Source organism: Triticum dicoccoides, chromosome 2A (assembly GCF_002162155.2).
Source record: "Triticum dicoccoides isolate Atlit2015 ecotype Zavitan chromosome 2A, WEW_v2.0, whole genome shotgun sequence".
In the NCBI taxonomy this organism is placed as follows: Eukaryota; Viridiplantae; Streptophyta; class Magnoliopsida; order Poales; family Poaceae; genus Triticum; species Triticum dicoccoides.
In genome coordinates this window covers 711,870,032-711,882,012 of record NC_041382.1, presented here as the reverse complement: position 1 = coordinate 711,882,012, position 11,981 = coordinate 711,870,032, and positions in this window count along the sequence as shown.

Sequence of the window (11,981 nt, the reverse complement as noted above, 5' to 3'; positions counted from 1 at the left end):
GATTGGGTTTGTTGCCAATATGGCTTTTATTTCGTTCAGTCCGGCCGTAGCGGTGTCCGTCCACTTGAAGTGTTCGGTGCGTCATAGGAGGCGATAAAGGGGTAATGCCTTTTCTCCCAAGAGGGAGATAAAGCGGCTTAGAGCCGCCACGCATCCTGTTAATTTTTGTATTTGTTTGAGGTCAGTTGGGGTAGCCAACTATGACAACGCTCGGATTTTGGCCGAATTAGCTTCACTACCTCTACTGGAGACGATGAATCCCAGGAGCTTTCCTGCTGGTACGCCGAAAACGCATTTTTCCGGATTGAGCTTGATGTCATATGTTCGGAGGTTGTCGAATGTGACCCTCAAGTCGTCTACTAGGGTGTCGACATGCTTGGTTTTAACGACCACGTCATCCACGTATGCCTCCACTGTTTTGGCGATCTGGTTTGCCAGGCATGTCTGAATCATGCGTTGATATGTTGCACCGGCGTTTTTTAGCCCGAAGGGCATTGTGTTGAAGCAGAATGGGCCGTATGGTGTGATGAATGCCGTTGCGGCTTGGTCTGGCTCTACCATTTTGATTTGATGGTAGCCGGAGTATGCGTCGAGGAAACACAATGAATCGTGTCCTGCGGTAGCATCGATGATTTGATCGATGCGGGGGAGGGGGAAGGGATCCTTTGGGCAGGCCTTATTAAGGTCCTTAAAATCGACGCACAAGCGCCAGGATTTGTCCTTCTTTGGCACAATCACCAGGTTTGCTAGCCAGTTCGGATGTTTTATGTCTCTGATGAATCCGGCCTCCAATAGCTTGGCTAGTTCCTCTCCCATGGCTTGTCTTTTAGGCTCGGAGAAACATCGAAGAGCCTGCTTGACTGGCTTGAATCCTTTTACGATATTTAGGCTGTGTTCAGCCAGCCTGCGTGGGATTCTTGGCATGTCTGAAGGGTGCCAGGAAAAAATATCCCAGTTCTCGCGTAGGAACTCTCGTAGTGCGGTGTCAACATCAGGGTTTAACTGTGCCCCGATGGAAGCTGTTTTTGTAGGGTCCGTTGGATGGACTTGGAATTTGACTATTTCGTCCGCCGGCTTAAAGGAGGTGGACTTGGATCTTTTATCGAGTATCACATCGTCCTTGTTCACCGTGGAGCGCAGCGCAGTTAGTTCTTCGGCCGCTAGGGCTTCGGATAGTGCCTCAAGGGCCAGTGTAGTTGTCTTATTTTCGGCGCAGAGTGCTATGTCCGGATCACTAACAAGAGTGATGATTCTGTTGGGCCCGGGCATTTTGGGCTTCATGTACCCGTAATGGGGTATGGCTTGGAAGATTGTAAACGCCTCCCGCCCTAATAGAGCGTGGTATCCGCTGCTGAACGGGGCCACTTGGAATGTAATTTCTTCGGACCTGTAATTATCCGGCATGTTGAATACCACGTCTAGTGTGATTTTTCCGGCGCAGCGTGCTTCCCACTGGGGATGATTCCTCTAAAGGTTTTGCTGCTTTGCTTAATGCGGCTCCAGTCTATTTCCATCTTTTGAAGAGTTTCCTTGTAGATGAGGTTTAATCCGCTACCGTCGTCCATGAGTATCTTGGTGAGTCGAAAGCCGTCCACGATTGGACTGAGGACCAGTGCGGCTGGTACTCGGGCTGTTCGGAATTTAGGTTCGTCACTAGCATTGAAGGTAATAGCTGTGTCGCTCCAAGGATTTGTTTCTGCTATGTGGCAGATTTCGGACGTGTTGCGGAGTGTTCGCTTCCGTCTTTTATTTGATACGAAGGTCTCGAAGACTGTTAAGACCGTACTATTGTCCTCGGGGTGGTGCTCTGTGGTTTTTGGGAGGAGTAGATCCTCACCACTTTTGGCCACCTGCCGGAGTATCCAGCATGCTCTAAGGCTGTGCGTTGGTATCGCATCCGCTGTACTATGAATTTTGCAGGGTCCGTTGAGCCATCCCTCCAGTACGGTTCCTTGCCCCGTAGAGGGCTTTTGCTTTTTGGTAGTTAACCCAGGTGTATTGTGATAATGCACCCTTTTATTTCGGACTGGGTTTGTATTCAGGGCTGGATTATCCCAAAATTTTATTTCGGTTTTCCAGGCGCTTTCCATCACACAGTACTTTCGTACTATGGACACCAAGTCGAAAAAGCGTGTAATTTCACGACGACTTATGGCGTTGAGGATTCCCTTGTCCGTGCAATTATTGCAGAAGAGTGAAATTGCATCTTCCTCGCGGCAGTCCTTTATCTTGTTCTTGACCAGGAGGAATCTGGCCCAGTAATGGTGTACTGTTTCTGCGGGCTCTTGCCTAATTTGGGATAGATCGCGTATGTTTGGGTGGGTGGGTGGAATTGAATCTGAATCCTCACCCAATCTGAGGCTTAGTGGCCAAGGAGTTTTCAAACTCGAAAGTTTGGATTCTGGGTTCACGCGTTGAGTGACATCCTCCCCTCCGCGGGTATCCGGCTTGGAGGGATCGGGAATCCGGACATAGCTAGTGCTTAAGATAGATGAAGTTTTGCCGCATTGTTCATCCACCACTGCAACTTGATGGGTGACCTGGGGAGAGTTAATTTCTCTTAGATCGGGTTTAGGCCCAATCTGATCGTAGTCTGTAGCGACTCCCAGGGCGGCGATACGATCCAAGAGCTCGTTCAGGGAAGAGAGCTCCATTGGATCTAACTGCTCAGCGAGTTTCGAGTTGATGTGAAGATTGCTTTCAATGATCCGAGAAGTCATCGTCGGTGCAGCGGCCGAACAGGCGGTCATAAGAAAACCACCTAGCCGAAGAGTTTGGCCGATAGCCAGAGCTCCCTCAGCGATAGTGCCGTCTTTAAAGACGGGACGAGACATCCTTCCTTGTGGCGACGGCACAGCGGAACTCTCAATGAAAGCACCAATGTCGGTGTGAAAACCGGCGGATCTCGGGTAGGGGGTCCTGAACTGTGCGTCTGGGCCGGATGGTAACAGGAGGCAAGGGACACGAAGTTTTACCCAGGTTCGGGCCCTCTTGATGGAGGTAAAACCCTACGTCCTGCTTAATTAATATTGAAGATATGGGTGTTACAAGAGTAGATCTACCACGAGATCAGAGAGGCTAAACCCTAGAAGCTAGCCTATGGTATGATTGTATGTTGTGATTGTTGTCCTGCGGACTAAAACCCTTCGGTTTATATAGACACCGGAGAGGGTTAGGGTTACACAAGGTTGGTTACAAGGAAAGAGATCTACATATCCGTATTGCCAAGCTTGCCTTCCACGCCAAGGAGAGTCCCATCCGGACACGGAACGAAGTCTTCAATCTTGTATCTTCATTGTCCAACAGTCCGGCCAAAGGATATAATCCGGCTGTCCGGATACCCCCTAATCCAGGACTCCCTCACCTGCATACACACCATAGTCTTCCTCATCAACTTGAAGGTTATGTAGAGCTTCATCCATTGCTTGCACTTCCTCTTCCATGCTCTGGAAAACACCGCCTTGGTCTTCAAGTTCATGGTCTACAAGGTGAGGTTATGTGAGTAGTTGAATAATATTATAATTAAAATATCATATATGCTATAACTAAATTAGTTTACTAACCCGATTCATCTGATTCATGTAGGTTCTCTTCTCCATGGGCAACATCAGCCTCATGTTCCTCTTCTCCATGGGCAATGTCGGGCTCATGCTCATCTTCTACATGAAGACCGACATGGGGTTCTTCATGCAAGGCAGCCTCAAGTTCGTCCTCTATGGCGAAGAAGAATAATCAGCAGGTGCACATGAACAAGGAGAACAAAGAAGTAGAGGATCAAGATGTACCTGGGCTCATGTTCAGATCGATTTGATGACCAACCTGGAGTAGATCTTCGTGCAAGGGAGGCTCATGTTCATCTTCTCCGGTGAATTGGTGGCTGTCCTGGAGTACTTCATGCAAGTGAGGCTCAAAACCGACCCGGAGTTCTTCATGCAAGGCAGCCTCAAGTTCGTCCTCTATGGCGAAGAAGAATCATCATCATGTGCAGATGAATAAGGAGAACAAATGAAAAGCTGATCAATATGTACATGGGTTCAGGTTCAGATCGATTTGATGACCAACCTGGAGCAATTCTTCATGCAAGGGAGGCACATGTTCAACTTCTCCCTCTCCTGGTGCTATGTTCATGTCAATGGCCATGGCCTCCCTGTGTGTTGTTCTACTTGGTGCTAGTGTGCTTCTTGTTCTACTTGGTGCTAGTGTGCTGGCTTTATAGCTAGTTGTTCTACTAGAAATCTGGCTCATAGCTCAATTCTGTAATTTGCCGCTTCTAATTCTGTAATCTGATGCCATATTTGTACTAGTACTCATCTACTAGTTGTAGATGGCGGGAAATGCTGTGGCGAGAACAAATTTCTGTTGGCAAAGTTGTTTTTACTTATCCCTTCTCATTTATTATCAACGGGAATCGAAGCATTGGTAAAGCTGTTGGCACCTTAATTGAGTGGTGGGAGGGCTTTTTTGCAAAATCCTTAATTTGTCTTAGAATACCCAGATGTGCACTCTTTGGCGGACGGAGGGAGTACATGAACATTGAGCATCCACATCTTCGACATCTACATTAAGTCAGCATCGACAAAACCCAAGGTTAGTTCATCCCTCTTAGGGGGGATATCACATCTAGGGGGAGCTTTACTCTAATCAATTGAGCTAATGAAACTCTAATGGTGTTAACACAACAATGCTTTATGTAAAAGTGGTAATCCCACTTGAGCTTAACGATGAGTATGACCTATGATCAAATGTTCTCATTTGACTCCTAAGTCAATATACTCATATATAGATGACCTAGTCATCGCCAATAGCTTGATAGATGCTAGAGTGTTTGTGTATGCTTTGTCACATATTTCATTTGCCATTTTATTGTGTGAGCATGTTAATTGCATATTTTACTCATTCGAGGACATCCACGTGTTGTTTTGATTGTTTGGCTTTTTTCTCTTTAGCCAAGTGGATAGACAAGAATGCCTAAGAACTTCCTCTAGCTGTCTATGCTCTTCTCGTCTCAAACTCTATTCATGCTACATCACCAAGTTTGATCAAGTCTGATCTAAACCACTCTGTGTGAGGAGCACTTGGAGTCCCCGATTCGTCGTAGACTTAAAGAGACGTGAACTTTTGGATCACACCGAGTTGCAGTAACCGCTTGCAATTCCGCATCTCGGTGCCACCGAGTTGTTCCACTCGGTCACACCGACAGGGTCAGGATATATAAACCCACGGGTGAGATTTTGGAAATTTCTTCAAACCTCCTCAGCCCGTGCGTGTCCTGCTCTGCCGCCTCGGGTCTCCGGTTTGTCTTCTCGTCGCCAGCGACCTCCTGCCGCTGTTTTCCATCGTTGTTAATAGGATTCAAACCCACCATTGCCGCCGTAGCGAACTCACCACCGAACTATGGTATGAGTTCGATCTTTTGTGCTAATTCCTTACTCCGACTCTTAGCACAATGCAATGCCATGTTCTTTACACGTATGAGATCAATCTATCCAGAGAAAACTTCCTTTGGGTTAGGTTTGATTTGAAAATTTAGGGTTAGGTTTCCGCCGAACTCATCTCGGACCGACCGAGTTGTAGAAATCGGTATCAGCAATTTGGCTTAGGACATTGCACTTGCACTTTTCGGTCTGACCGAAAGTTGCAAATCGGTGTGACCGAGTTCGACTCTCTGTGAAACCCTAGCAATCTCGGAGCCACCGAACTGTGACTCGGTCTGACCGAGTTCACTAGTTTAGACCCCAAAAGTTGCTTCGGTGTCATCGAGTTTAACAAATCGGTAGCTTCAAAATGGTTTTTGTGGAGAACTAAAACTAAGTTTTTGACTCAGCAGTTTTGCAAAACTCTGCACTTTGTGATGCTCATCCTGTCTACCTCATCTATATCTATTCACAAGTTTGCTATCAGTTTGCTTGACAGAATGTCTGCCTAGAGAGATAGCCAGAATAAATCAGAAGAGCAAGTGCACATGAGTGAGGGCACTAGTCCCTCAAGCAGCTATGATGAGGGAAGTAGGAGCACGCCAAGCAATTTGCCCAAAATGCAAATCCTCAAGATGGAATGATGGCGATGCTGTGAAGAGGATTCCTCATAATGTTTGAGACATTTTCCAATTACACCAAGATTATACAGGTTGTTTCATGATGCTGAAACAAGAGAGGATATACTATAGAATTCTAGGAACCAGGAGTACAGAGATCAGAATGTAATGAGCCATCCATCACATGGTAGTGAGTACAAAAGCTTCAATCAGAAACACAAAAAGTTTGCTACTGACCCGAGAAACATTAGACTTGGCTTAGCTTCAGATGGATTTAACCCCTTTGGCCACTGGAGCGCCACATATTGCTTGTGGCCAGTGCTTGTTATCCCTTACAACATGCCTCCAAATGTCTGCACCAAAGAATCAAACTACATGATTGCCTTTCTGATCCTAGGTCCAAAAAGTCCTAGAAAGGATTTTGATTTATTCATGGAGCCTCTTGTGGAGGAACTTCAACAGCTATGGAGGGGTGTTCTCACTCGAGATCTATATAGCCGCCCACCAGCTGATTTCTTTCTACGTGCTGTTATAATTTGGTGCATCCATAATTATCCGGTTTTGGGCACTATGTCAGGGCGAACGACACATGGTTACAATGCATGTGTTCGCTATGACAGGAATCCGCTGTCATACGCAATACTTAGCAAGATCTGTTACATTGGACACCGCCATTTCCTTGCCAAGGACAAGCCGCGTCCTACAAAATACCGAAGACATGTGTTTAATGCAAAGCATGAAAACCGTGATGCGCCAAAGAGGCTCACCGCCGATGAGTTGCAAGTGGAATTAGAGAAGGTCAGGCATATTACACCATGAAACCATTCTGGTAATGGTAGCAGGAAAAGGAAGTGTGGCAGGGCAGAAGAGAGATTATTGTTTACCCGCATGTCCGCTTTGTGGGACTTGGAGTATTGGAAAGATTTAGATCTGCGGCATAATCTTGATGTGATGCACATCGAGAAAAAATATATGTGACAGCATTATCGGCACACTTCTTAATATTAAAGGCAAGACGAAAGATACCTTAAAATCTAGGATTGATTTAAAACACTTGGGTATCAGAAAGGATTTGGAGGTGGAAGATGAAGGTAAACCACGGGATATGGCACCAGTTGTGTACGTCTTGGACAAGGTAAAAAGAAAAGAAGTATGTGAGGTCCTGTCACATGTGAGATTCCCACATGGATTTGCTTCCAACCCTGAAAGGAGAGTCAGTGCAGATGGGAACAAGGTACAAGGGTTGAAAACTCATGACTACCACGTCATACTTCAAAGGGTTTTACCTGTTATCCTTAGAGGATTGGGCCACCCTGACTTATACAGAGTAGTTTAGAGTTGGGACAATTCTTCAGGGAACTCTGCAGTAGAAATATCAGGGTAGATGCTTTGGATCATCTTAGAGACAAGATACCAACTATCCTATGCGACCTTGAGAAGATATATCCTCCAGCCTTCTTTGATGTGATGGTGCATTTGGCTATTCATCTACCTGATGAGGCACTACTTAGAGATCCAGTACAGTATGGCTGGATGTACCCTATTGAAAGGCGGCTAGGCACTTTCAAGGGCTATGTTAGGAACAGAGCTAGACCCGAGTGTTCCATTGCAGAGGCCTACATTGCTACAGAAGCATTGACATTCTGTTCAAAATACATTGAAACAGCTGATCGGCTTAGCAAAGAGGTGGGTGAAGACAATCCCGGGCTCAATGTTTTCGATTTTTCTTTTCGAGTTACAGGGAAGAGTCGACAAGAGGACAAACCTAAAGATTTGGAAAAAATGGTTTGGTATGTGTTGAATAACTGTCCTGAGATACTACCTTATTTCAAGTAAGTGATAAGTACTGCACCTTATACATCATAATCTACTAAACTTGCAGCACATTCTTATATATTTAGATGTTTGACGCGATCACCCTTACACGCGACGAAGGAAGGAAGACACAAAACAGTGCCATCATGAGCACAGATATGTGCGACAGAGAGACAACTAAAATGTATGCTAACATAACAGACATTGTTCAGCTGCAGTAAATCAAGCAACACAGGTATTTTTCTTGGAAGACACATTTGCACGTAGCGATGGCTGGAGAGTATTGCAAAGGTTTGAGCAGAGGAATTCGTTTAATGAAGTTGCACAACAAGACGATGCTTACACTGCTCCTGATGTACAAGATTCCACAGATGTTCCTAATATCTTTGAGAACCATCATGTCAATGACGCTGGCGAAAAGATTGCGTGTCGTGCTGTGGACATACAAGAGTTGATCAAGAAGAAGCCAACGTTCGAGGACACTGAGGATGAAGAAGAAGATGACACTCTGGGGAATTACGTTTCAGACTGATACACATGGCGAAGATGTTGACGCTCGTGCTGCAGATGATGATCAGATTGCTTTTGTCGTATTTGCCTGTCAGAAGACATTTTTTATCTACTATGTGAAATTGTGTTTTCTATGACAACTGAAACCTGATGAACGTGTTGTTTAGTATTTTGCTGTGAGAACATCACTTGTTATGTATGTTCATTAGTGTTTGGTGATTGTATGACGACTAAAACATGATGACATTGTTGTTTAGTTGTACTCATATTTGGCTGTGAAACTTGAATTTGATGACATAGTTTGCTATTGGACTGCAATTTGCTCGATGTCTTCGAATGGGAACAAAGCTAACTCGACAGGGCCTCGGCTAATTTATTTATTTATTACCAAAATGGTCTATGCAATTTATTTATTTATGAGCAAAAGGGGATACCCCCCGATCTTTGTTAATAGAAATCATTAGATATTCGCAACACTATGCCCAGCCTGCTACACAGGTTTCATTCATTACTAATTTCAGCAAAGTGCTCATGTCATAGCCACTGAATACATCATGAGTGCTACATACACTGCAAATAAAGAAACAATCATCCTATAGAGCACATTGATTTTGCCCATGATCTTCACAAGCTCTTTCATCTCCTCATTGCTGTCAAGGCCGTTCAGCAACTGTTGCTTGGCCATGATCAGAGGAACTGCATCTTTAACCTTCTGCTCTGCATCTTTCTCTTCTCCCGTTCCTTCATTTACTTGTCCAACACCCCAACCTGCTGGTATTTGGATTCCTCGGCTAACCAAATAATCAGCATAGTTGCGTTCCCCCACATCAGCAACTTCCCAGAAATACAAATCACACGAATTTTCCCTTTTCTGCATGAATCAAGTTGGAAGATCATCAACCAAACTATTAAAAAATCAGCAACTGAAAGTAGAAAAACAACACTTAAATATATTATTACCCCATGATTCGGGCATTTGTAGAAGACTTGGCTAGGGTTGAGGATTATGGTTGAGACGCGACGGATGACTCTGCGTGATTTGCAGCAGTGGCACCACACCAACGGCAGCGGGTTGCGATGAGCAACCGGCTGTGGTGCATGTGCCGGCGGGGGTGTGATGAGACCCACAGGCGATGGTATGGGTGGCGACTTGGAGCATATCAGGTTGTTGCCTGCTGAAGAGTAGGTGGACGAGCAGCCAGCGGACATGGTTGTTGCGGCCAGAGCTTCTGATGCTAGGCAGAGTAAGTAGAGAAGAGGAGAAGCGAATGTTGGATATGTCAGTTTCATTACTTGTAGAGTAGCATAGCACCATATATAGTAATAGTCTAGGTTTGGATTTGAACCAGCAACATGAGTGCGTCTCTCTTTTTCTAAAACTCAGCAATGTCTCTTTACTGGTACACTAGCTTGTTCTGTATGCCTTCTCAAGTCTTTGATTTTCTTTCTCTTTTTTGTGAGGAAGGAAGGAGGACAAAATTGAGAGTTCCTGGGACTCGAACCCGACACCTCTCAGTTGAAAACCAAGGGTGCTAGTCACTTATGTGGCGAACGTTCCCTGGGAGGAGGACGGCAGATGCACGCATTTTCCTCACAGTTTTAGTTGTGAAGCAAGATCGAACGGTCGCAGTTTCAGGAATGTTATCACGACAAAGAGCCCAGTTTTTATTTTCTTCCTATATATAAAAAAGTATGCAACTTGGTGTCAGCTTAGTCAACAAATGATTGTGCCAACCTTGACCATTGGATTGACATTCAATGTTTGTCATGTTTCTTCAGTCTCTTCTTCCTCCAGCCGCCAAAGCCAAACCAGCGCCGGCGGGACCGCGTACTCCCACCTCCCATGGCTGGTTGTGCTGCCACGCACGCATCATGGCCACATCGCACAATAAAACTCTTCACATCTTCCCCGGCTCATGTTCGTTCCCATCTGAGGCCTCACCATTGTCCTCCGCCTTGGTTCGCTCGCTGCGGCGCCGCCCTCCGGTGTTGTCAACATGGTCAACAACTGACAGGAATAAGGAGGTGACCGTACATGGTGAGGATGGCAGTAGGTACCCAGCAACGCGTGAAGTAATTTTGTTTTTTCGGGACGGAGAAGGGTATCAAATGGGTTGTTCGGGGGTTGTGGCCCGTCTAGCACATGACCAGCCCAGTTTGTTTTTTTCCTTTCTGAAAATGGCTAGCCCAGCTATTTTGTTTTTTGCAGAATAACCAACGTAGGCCTACTTGCTTTTCTACGCCCAGCTGGGCCGAAAATCTTTCAAGACGAGGAGGGATGCACTTTGCCCAGAAAATGGGCTATAAGTAATATTAAATGGGTTGTAAAATGAAAAAAAATACAAAAAATAGGCAATTAGTTCCAAAATACTTTTTTCTTTTGGATTTTGATATTTTAAATTTCATTGTTTTTGTGTGGGTACAATTTCTTTGGATTTAAATTAAGGTATGTTTAGTTTTTAAATTAATTTGAATCTGGCTAGAAATTTCAGGCTGTATGCTGTTTGGGACAAATTTGGAGGATGGCTTGTGGGTCTACTAGGTTGACGTGTACAAAAGGCTTTGTCAACTTAGTCCACAAATGATTCTAGCAGCAGTGATTGTTGGATGTTAATCCAACGGTCGTGCTGCTTCTTTAATATCTGATCTTCTTGCTCCTGTCGCCCAAACCAGCGCCGGTGGGACTGCCTGCTCCTGCCTCCCATGGCCGCCTGTGCTGCCACACAGGCCGCACCGCCCCACCCTACTCCATTGCTGGCCAGGCCATTCCTCTACTCACCCACACCTCCTGTTATTTTCCGAAGATGGTAGCCGGACTAGTAAACCCTCGTACTCCCCACCGCGTGGGCAACCACTATCGAGTCTTCCCCGGCTCCGTGTCGTTCCCTTCCTAGGCCTCGCTGTCGTGCACCGCCCTGGTGCTCTCTGCGCGCCGTGGTCAACGAACGACATCCATCGGACGTGGACTGTACGTGGAGAGGCTGACAGCTGGGTCCACGGCCGCACACAAGGAAATGCCTCCTTATTACATGCAAAATAATGATTCCTCCACCTGACATCTGGGACCCATCGGAAGGGCCTCTGTATTTCGCGAAAAAACGTTCCCCCTGCTGAAAGGTCGGACCCACCAGCTATATCTTCGCATGCAAGGAAGTGCCTCCTTATTACGCACAAAAAATGAATACTCCCCTACTAGCTGGAACCCAGCATAGTGGGAGGCTGACATGTGGGCCTACTAAGTTGACGGGGATGGAGGGCTTTATCAACTTAGTCAATATGAACGATTCTAGCTCTAGTGACCGTACGATGTACATAAAACAGCCGTAGTGCTTCTTCAACCTCTGGTCTTCTTGCTCCAGCCGCCCAAAGCAGCGTCGGTCGTGCCGCCTGCTCCTGCCTCCCGTGGCTGGCTGTGCTGCCTGATAACCCACATGTATAGGGGGTCACAACAGTTTTCGAGTGTAGAGTATTCAACCCAAATTTATTAATTCAACACAAGGGGAGCCAAAGAATATTCTCAAGTATTAACAGTTGAGTTGTCAATTCAACCGCACCTGAAGACTTAATTTCTGCAACAAAGTATTTAGTAGCAAAGTAATATGGAAGTAGCGGTAACGGTGGC